Here is an 8,900-nt window from a genome sequence, read left to right as displayed (position 1 = left end):
AAACTACACGTTTTGGACCTGAGTCAAGATGAGAGCTCTCTGTCTTCCCAGGTCACGACATGGAACCTCTCAGGTCACAACCTGACCCCCCCAAGTCGTGACCTGACATTACTGAGGTCACAACCTGAGTGTGTTAAGTGAAGCTGTGCATTTTGGAATAGGTTTCTAAGCTTCTATACCTAAGAAGGGTAGCCACCACGAGGGGTGACTCTTCCATTCTACAGATTTGCACAAGGTTGAGCCACCATCATCTGCTCTCAAGTCTCCATTGATCCTATACCCAAAACTTTCATTTTTCTTCATCTCTTCATCATTTTCTTTATTTCTAAACTGATCAAACCACTCCAACACCCTTCTTCTCCATTTTTCCAACCTTATTTTTAGCTTTAACCATGGCTATTCATTCCTGGAGCGATTGCGATTCATTTGAAGGCATGAGAAGCTAAACCCTTAGCCTCTTGGTGATGGAAGACAAAGCTTGAGCTCAAGGACTTAATCAGGGAGTTTTATTTCAATAGTCTAAACCTTTGTTTAATTCTGTGTTGAATTTTTCTAGATTTAGGAACTTTCTGCACTTGTATCAAACTTGGTTTATGGTTGTAAATCTTGTGTTTAGACTATTCTATTGTATTTGGATTAGATGATGTTAATGTTGATTAATCTATTTAATATTTCAGTTTGAATCCTTGTGTTCAGTTTGATTATCAGTGATTATTGTTAATTAATCTGTGTGCTTGGTATTCTGTGGCTGTCGATTGACATTCAGAGGGCATTTGCATCATTCATTCATTTACACTCTAAGTGGTTTTCAGCAATGTCTTAAGAGGTCTTAATTAACTTTGATTAAAGTGAGTTTTCATTAATTAAGACATTGGACCCAAGTGATTACTTGGGGTCTTCTTTAGACTTAGAGGTTTTCCAAACTCCCAATCATTCTAAAGAGCAGTGATAGCTGAGCTTTCATCATCAAGAAACTGTTTAACCATAATTCCCTTTTAATCTAAAACATTTCTTCATTCATTTAAAATACCAAAAACAGTTAATTTTCTCCACTTTACATTTGTTGCACCACTTTTAAAACAACTAAAACCCCCTTTTTTTACAATGTTTTTGAAAACCAAGTTAGACTAGGATTTCCAATAACAAGTTCCTCGAGAAGAATGACTGGTTACATCCTATACCGTATTTTATCTGGTGCACTCTCTTTCTTGACGATCCAGAAGGAGACAGTCTGACACATCGATCAGGACCTGAGATTTCTCTCTAAGTTTTGGAAAGCATTACAGGAAGCCATGGACACCAAGCTGAGTTTCAGTACAGCTTATTATCCTCAAACTGCAAGCAAACATAACGTACTATTCAAAATTTAGAGGATATGTTGAGAGCTTGTGTCCTAGATTTCAAAGAGAGCTGGGATGAGTACCTGCCATTGGCAAAGTTCACCTATAATAACAGTTACCATTCCAATATCTAAATGGCTCCTTATGAAGCATTGTATGGGAGGAAATGTAGATACCCGTTGTGTTGGACTAAATTGGGAGAAAGGAAGACATTCAGTCCTGACTTGGTAGAACAAACCTCACAACAAATTAAGATCATCCGATAGAGGCTACTCACAACACAAAGTAGACAGAAAAGTTATGCTGATGTACGGAGAAGGCCTCTGGAGTTTGAAGTTGGAGATCATGTTTTCCTGAAAGTTTCTCTAACTACATGTATAGGAAGATCTATCAAGGCCCGTAAATTGACGCCGAAGTTTATTGGACCCTTCCAAATCTTATCGAAAGTTACCCCAGTGGCTTACAGATTGGCCTTACCCCCTAATCAGAGCCAGATTCACGACGTCTTCTATGTTTCTCAGTTGAAAAAGTATCAGCTGGATCCCTCACATGTTTTGAAATACGAAGATATAGAGCTGCAAGATAACCTCACTTTTGAGGTAAAACCGATAAAAATGATAGTCAGCAAATTAAGCAGCTACGAAATAAGACTATTCCGATGGTCAAGGTCATTTGGAGGGATCTAACTCAAGAGAAGGCTATGTGGGAAAAGGAGGACGACATAAAGGCCAGATACCTCGAATTGTTTAACTAAGGTATGTTTCTAAATTTCGAGGATGAAATTTATTTAAAGGGAGGGGGAATTGTGATAGAACCCAATTCTTTTATGTCTTTTCATATCATTTTAAGGGTTTTTGTTATAGTTTTTGGCTCTTTTTAGTGTTTATTGTGCTTAATTTCGATTAAGAGTTCTTGCTTTGAGTTAGTGTCTTTTTTAGGGTAAAATTGTCATAATTGGTTATTAATTGCGTTCAATTGATTTCTGGGACAATGGATACTTCAAACTATTGCTTTTCATTGCAGGGTACTCAAAAGCTAGAGCCAAGATTGAAGACCAAGAGATTAGAACACACAAGATCAAGAGTATCAACACTGGAAGAGTTCGCCGCGACGTAACATGTCAATTTCACCAAGGACCTCTCGAGAATGTTCATTTAGTCATGACTAATACATTCATTCGCGGCGACAAAATGCCTTGTATCAGCAATGTCAGATTCGGGTCAAAATGCAAAATTAGAGCATCTACTCAAATGATCCGACCCAGATTGACCCCCTAAACCCTTAGAAACCTTATTTTCGTACCATCACTCCATTCCATCATCTCGAACACCTCCATTCTCCCATCTTCTTGTCCCTCCATCTCTATTTTCTTCACCATCCATTTCCTTCTCTATTTTCTTCACCATCCATTTCCTTCACTTTTTTTTTCATCCCACCTCATTCCTTCATCTCCTATCTGCTATGTGAAATGCCCTACCTTTAACCCTTAGAGCCGGACATTCGTAAACATTATGGTTCAAGTAGATCATAACACAAGCCCGTGGATTTAAAATGTCAACATAATTACTCGGGTTACTATTTACTTTTTAACTTCCAGATTCTAGGTCCAACTTCAAAAATTCATAACTAATTCTATAAAAATCGTATTATAGTGTTCTAAAATTCTACGGAAAGCTATTTCAATTCTATTTAAGGAAAAAATATGCAATTGGACTTATATTTGCCCAATTTATACAGTTTAATCAATAATATTACTGTTCATTTCGTAAAATCTGGAACTTTCAGATTTTATGCCTCAACTTTGAAAATTCATATCTCCTTGTGTACACATCCAATTGAGGTAATATATCTCTCATTTTAAAGCTTGGGATGTGTACTATGAGTCTACCAAATCTCGTGACTTGACTCATTCATTTGGTAGGTTAAACTGGAGCTACAAACTCACTGTTTTAGGACCTACGTTTTATCTCTTAACATCTCTTTACTTTAATTCTTTTTATTTCTTTGGCATACATAACATGGGCTTAATCTTTCCCATTCATGCTCATACACTTTCATTCATGCCATAATTATTATAATTAATTACATGGCATCATTGGCATCCATAACATAAATTACATAATAGGAGAATTACACATTGAATAATAATATCATTCATTAACATGAATAATTCTCCACTTTCTTCTCCTTGCTTCTCATGCCATTATTGCCCATTGATGATTGACCTAAATGGTTGGTTAGGGAGGGGTGAGATTTAGAGGAATCTCAGTAGCAAACAATACCGTATTAATCATACTAGATGGATGCTAATGCACTACACGTAACTTGTTTATTCTCTTGTTAATTAGTGACATATTAGCATGCTCAAAGCTAACTTGATGCATGGCCATGGAGACATAATCTACTCATCATGAATAGCAATTACAATAGCTAAAATATGTCACAATAACATTCAAATAACATATACACAGCAACACACAAGCATACAACATCAAGCAATGACAATAGGTAAGTTCACTACCTTGCACCTCAAGCTTTCCTCTTACTTTTCCTTTGACTCCTTTGACTTTCCAACCATGTGGGCATTCACTTAACATCACCAAACATCCTCTTGTATATTCCAAGGTCCTAAACATAATCATAATGATCACACAATCTATTAGGACCAAGAGACTACATAATATTCAAAACTAGCTCTCTTGACCCTCAACCCTTTCTCTGGGTTTTAAAGTTTTCTTTCTAGCTTTTCTAACATAAATATCATCATTTCCCATCCTTAAGATCTATTTCTCATCAATTAGGACCACTTTAGATCGTCTTAGATTCAAGAAGATCAAATCTGAAAATTTTGCTTCACAGGTATTGTTCACATAGAAATTCTAGAATTTTTGCTCAACTTTGAAAATTCATAATTAATTTTAGAAAAATCAAAACTGAGTGGTTCCAAGTCTCCCTGAAAATCCTTAATTTCTCTTTAAAATAAAAATAGTTTTAGGAACCAATTCTATACTGAACAGTACCAAAATTGTACGGAATTCACCACTCTTTCAAAGGTTAAACACTGTTTCCAGATTTCAAACCCTAACTTTAAAAAATCACCATAAATCGTACACATATCCAAATGAAGTGTTATACCCATGGATTTAAAGCTTATAGAGTTTACTTTAATCATACCAAATTTTAAAATCAGATACAAAGAGTAACTTATCCGAAATAGGGATCAAGTCAGATGCTACAACCATCACATACCTTGATCTTAAAGCTTGAATCTTGTTCCTTCTTCTTGGCCTTCACCCCTACGTTTTTCTCTCTAAATTTTGACAGAGTTTTCTCTCTACAAATAGCTACCAAAATGCTCTTCGAAGGTGGGTATTTATAGCCAAAACTTTGGTTTGAATGGACTAAAATGCCCTTGGTGACTAATAGAAAGAGTAAGGGCAATCTTGGAACTTTAAGTTGACTTTTACATCATCATTGCATCATCTTCTTGCATCATCCTTACCTCATTCTTTTAAAAGGTGCCAAGTGTCACAAATATGGTGGAGGAGAAAGGAGATTAGATCATAGCCAATAGATCAAAACTTGTTCCCTAAGTTTCCTCTTATTTTACTTGGCTCACATTTCTCTGACTTTCTTTATGGCTTTTCAGAGCTCAGAAAATTCTTCTATCTAGTCCATAAATTCTGTTTAATTCTTGAGAATATCTATGAATTTTCTCAGGCCATAACACTTCCTTTAAGCCTTACATAAAATTCATTTACTAAAATACCCTTGTACAAGCATCATCGGGTTTTTAATTTATTAAAGCCATTCCACTGGCCTTTTGGTTGCGGGACTAATTTTATAAATTAGTACAACCTTTCAACCATTTAACCTCATTTTTGTGTATATTTTTTAGGTCTCTTTCTATTTTAAATAATTACCTCAAACGATGTACTTTCTATCAGCCATAACCTTATAAATTCCATTTAAGCTGTCTTAGGGGTATTTTCATCATTTCTCTTCACAGAAGAGTCTTAGAATATTATTTCCTATTTTTTGGGATTTTTTTGGAATTCTTTGTATACTCTTTCATTTTTACCCCTGTTGGTTATAACTTTCTAAATTTACGGTTTAGCCCCTGCTTGGACTTAACTTTATACAGTCCTCTCTTTGAGGTTTCTAACTTAACCCTTGGCCTGTATCTAGCCTCTTTTCTCTTTTTGGGCCTTCAAGACTTTACTTGGGCCTCTAACTTTGATTACACTTTAGCCCTTTAAAACTTTCACTTTGCAGTTTAGTCCCTAAAACTACTTTAACTTCCTTTCTCGTCTTTGGGGCCTCTGCTAATAGGGGTCTGTAGCCCATCCAATTCAAGCTATTTCTGATACTTTTCGGCCCAAAAATTGGGATGTTACATTATGGCTAAAGATTCCACTCTTGTTAGGGCTGTTTCCAAGGCTATGGTGGGCTAGGGTTTTCCAACTCTTGAAAGATGGTGGAGTGGCATGAGTTTCCAAGTTTCAAAGGGGATTTTTAGTTTGAATCTGTAGTTTTTAGCTATGTTCTTATGAATTCCTAGGTTTAGGAGTTGTAATTCTTAGTTAGACACTTGGATTGCTGCTGTAATCATTGTTTGATGATTTATAATTGTAGTTTGGATTGGTTAATGTTGAATTCTGTGCTTCAATATATGTGGTTGCATATATGTTTCGTGTAATCCTATTGATTCTCCTTTATCCTACATGGTTGTGTTTTGATATTGAGTTGATGTTAGGTTGCGTTGAACCAATTGCATTGATCATTCTCGAATTGCACATTAAGAGAGCTTAACAGTGTTTTCATTAATGAAGTTCATTGATTTAAACACTGGACTCAATGGGTAATTGAGGTTGTTATTCAAGAAAACCTAATGATTTATGAAACTCCCAATATCTTAAGTAAACTATGATTACCATTAAAACCATTTTCAAGAGATTTCCTATCATCCATTTCCATTCCATCATCATCTTATCAAAAATACCAAAAATACAGTAGCTTGGGTTTATTTTTATTGCATTTGGTTTAGTCATAATTTAGTTTTAATCTTAAAAACCCAAAACCCCCTCTTCAATTACATGTTTTCATTGCATTTAGCTAGTTTAGGTCATCAATTAAGGCTTCCAAAAGTGAAAGGACCTGAGTTTTGCACTATATCGCATGCTTGGATTTATTATTGCATTCGATCCCAAGGCATAACGACACAGTCGAATCAAATTGTCACATCCCAAAATTTTCATCTGGCAATAAAAGATCAAAAATTGGGATGAGGTTCAATGTAGGAACTAGATGGGGAGATGAAATAACTTTTGATATGGAACCCGAAAAAGGTTCAGGCGGGCATTTCCGTAATTATCAGTCTAGGAAGGGCAAAACGAGAAAATTTGAGAAAAATTCCAGAAAATCTCCAAAAATGGGAAAAGTGTAGAATAGAGATTTTGGAAACTTGGTTGAGGCCCGAAAGGTGGAAATTTAGTGAAAATGAATTATTACGGAATTTCCCGTAACGGAGGTTTTTCAAGAAATTATTGAGAAATTGAAGGAAAATAATTATTTTAATTAGTTAGAGGCCCCAATAAATTTGGGAGATTTATGGATAAATCATCTAAATATTTATTTGGATTTATAAAATTAGTTTTAGGCCTTGGAAGCTCAAGAATTAATTTTAGGGAATTTATTTTCCCTTAGAACTACCGATAAAGGCCTAATCAGAGAAAATTCAAAATAAATACCTAGAGGTAGCAAAAATTCTGAAAATTTTCAGATCATATTCTCATATTAAAAGGTGAATTATCACAGAGAGAAATAAATTTTTGGAGGTCTGAAAAAATTATAGAATGTTACTAGTGAATAGTAGCCGATAAAGTTTCTAATTGGTTTGAGATAGTGATTTGGTTGGTGGACAATCTTTTTGGACCAGTCCAAACCATTTGTGGGGCCCATATTGAGCCCAATAAGGGCCCAATTTCGTGCAAAATCTGGAGGCTTCAATTAATTAAAGAAAAATGCAAAAATTAAGAGATATTTGGTTGGAAAAATCTAGTTTATAGCCACACGTTCAAATCTGATCAATTCCCACACTTGATGGCTACCAACACACTTCCTTATCTATTATTTGGGCGTGCTAATTGGGGGGGGGGAGTGGCAGAATTTTTGGTCTATAAATACCCCATGAAAATACAAAGAAAATGTTGGAAAATTGGAAAAAATAAGGGGAAACTCTGTCACTGTTCATCTAGCCCTGTTGCACAAAATTCTTGATGAGTTTTAGGCAAGAAATCATCCAACTTACTTCAAGAAAACACTAAGGTATGTCCAAGCATCACTATCCCTAAGTTTTACATTGATTAAATAAGGATTTTTGCTTGGGAAAATGCTGGAAAAATACTAGAAAATTTTGAAAATTTTGGTTGAGTTGTGTAGTGCTTAGGAAAGGATAGAAATCTTAATAATCAAGTGGAATAAAGAAGATTAAGTGGTGTATGGATTGATTTTTGGATGAAATCAAGGTTAGGGTTCAAAGGGAAATTTTCAGCCAGCACTGTTCATGCAGGAGCTAATGGATTTTGCTTGATTTGATGATTCCAATGGCTTTAAAACATGTTTTTGTGTAGGGATATGTTGTTGGATAGTGTTTAAAATTATTAGAATCAAAAATAGAATTTTTGGAAAATAAATACCCCCTATTCGGCCAAGAGGAGTTCATGGGGAAGGAGTGTGATTTTTAAAAATATGATTACACCATTGGATTCCTCATGAAAAATTGTGTAGGATTGAGTCATGAGATGATTGATTCTAAAGAAGGAATCAATTTGTTAAAAATCAAAGAAAAAGGGGGGAAATTGTTGAGTGAATGTTTAAATATTGGAATTAAGTTGTTTTGTGATTAATGTAGCCTATGATCATGGTTGGTTTAAGAGGCATTAAGAGAAGGAATTAAGGAGAAGCATTGCTCCTTGGAGGAATTAATTGGACAAGCTTTGCAAAGGTAGCTTTGAATTATAATTTGATTGTTTATCTTACTTGTTTGTTGTGAATGTTGTTGCTTGGATTGGAGGAATTTTGTGATGATATTAATTGTTTGATTGACATTGGCCATGCTTTGTGGTATGTCAATGTGGATAATATGATGTTCCTCTCCTTGCATGATATTTGGTATGAATTCCTATGAGTTGGGAATGGTTTGGATTGCATGACATTTCACAATTAAACTTACATTGAGATGTTTTTTGGCCAAAAAAATCATAGGGGGGATAAACTGAAATTTAAAATAAATCTAAAGCAGCAAACATATACTTTAACTCTTTCTAAAATAATAGATTTGGTCCAAAACCAAAACCCCATTAATATATAATCACAAGTAAAACAGAAATAAAGGTAAAATAAAGGTTACTACCAAGAAATGATAACATGGAAAAATAAATAACATCAGTTTGAGTTATACAACCAGACCCTTGGGATCCAGAACAAAGTTATACAAGAGATTGTGCTCGTGCACGCTTCAGAGCAAAAGCATTACAAAACAAATGACCACAACAAAAG

The sequence above is a fragment of the Neltuma alba genome, unplaced genomic scaffold, assembly GCF_004799145.2.
Source record: "Neltuma alba isolate B1F8T4 unplaced genomic scaffold, ASM479914v2 tig00010335_pilon, whole genome shotgun sequence".
In the NCBI taxonomy this organism is placed as follows: Eukaryota; Viridiplantae; Streptophyta; class Magnoliopsida; order Fabales; family Fabaceae; genus Neltuma; species Neltuma alba.
The sequence above is the reverse complement of the archived record's forward strand: the minus strand, read 5'-3'. Positions refer to the sequence as shown.